This window comes from Otolemur garnettii, unplaced genomic scaffold, assembly GCF_000181295.1.
Source record: "Otolemur garnettii isolate 467f Iridium unplaced genomic scaffold, OtoGar3 scaffold00093, whole genome shotgun sequence".
Classification (NCBI taxonomy): Eukaryota; Metazoa; Chordata; class Mammalia; order Primates; family Galagidae; genus Otolemur; species Otolemur garnettii.
This window is the reverse complement of record NW_003852488.1, coordinates 7,072,884-7,074,009: the sequence shown is the minus strand read 5'-3', so window position 1 is coordinate 7,074,009 and position 1,126 is coordinate 7,072,884. Positions and strand designations below refer to the sequence as shown.

Sequence of the window (1,126 nt, the reverse complement as noted above, 5' to 3'; positions counted from 1 at the left end):
GCACTGTGAATGAAACTTGGAAAAAAACAATGTATAAACCTGTAGAGCCCTATTCTCAGATGCAGTCCACCTGTAACTACAACCTGAGAGCAGGTGCTTATCCCCCAAGGTACGTATACCCATTTCCAGTTCCACCTTTAGTTTATCAGGTTGAACTTTCTATGGGAGGACAGCAAGTTAAAGGGAAAGGAAAGACAAGAGAGGCTACAAATGCAATGCTGCTGCTAAAGCGCTCAGCAGAATGAAGAGAATAAGTCCCCCCCACCCCCACCCCCCAGAGGCTGCTGCCAAAGCACTGGGCATTCTGTAAAGCAGAATGAGCCCCCACCTGAGGGGCTGGAGGTGAACAGGACAGAACTTGCCTGTAAATGTTGATATGGCCCAGGAGAGTGCCCCCCTACCCCCGAAGAACTTTGTGACCAAGGTTTTAGTTGAGGAGTCCACAGGGAAGGTAAAGGGAACAGCAAGAAGACTTCACAGAGAAACACAGCAATAGCTGTTCTTGAGGAACTGAAGGAGCTGCCGCCCCTGCTAGCAGCCCAGAGTGAAGCCCATGATAAAAAAAAAAAAAAACGCCATCACCAAACCCAAGCCACAGACAGGCCCAGCATATGGCTGGGGGATAAATCTGATTACAAACTGGCCCAGATCCAGCAGACTAAAAAGGAGGAGCCACAGTACATGCTCCTCACAGGGCGAGGCCTCCAGCCACAGGGAGTCTGTGATGCAGCTGAAGCTTGGAAACCAGGCTGGAGAAGGATCAAGCACCAGTAAGAAGGTAGCCAAACTCAATGCAGCCAAGAACATAGAGGAGATTTTTGGTTCTAAAGTCCAGCAGGCGCAGCCCACCAAACCAAGACTTAAGTCAGAGGAGAAGATACCAATAAAGAAACCAGGGAATGGAAGAAAAGAAACCCTTTTTTGAACCTAGCTCGGGGGATGAAAATGAAACTAATAATTAAGTGGATGAGTTGGCTCAGCGCCTGTGGCTCAAGCGTCTAAGGCACCAGCCATATACACCTGAGCTGGCGGGTTCGAATCCAGCCCGGCCTGCCAAACAACGACAGCTGCAACCAAAAAATAGCCGGGCATTGTGGCAAGTGCCTGTAGTCCCAGCTACTTGGGA

General features: G+C 49.7%; 1 pseudogene; it reads left to right on the top strand.

Moving 5' to 3' along the window:
• The first annotated feature begins 26 nt into the window (after nucleotides 1–26).
• The window catches only part of LOC100957549, a 1,772-nt pseudogene continuing 672 nt past the window's right edge, over nucleotides 27–1,126 (top strand).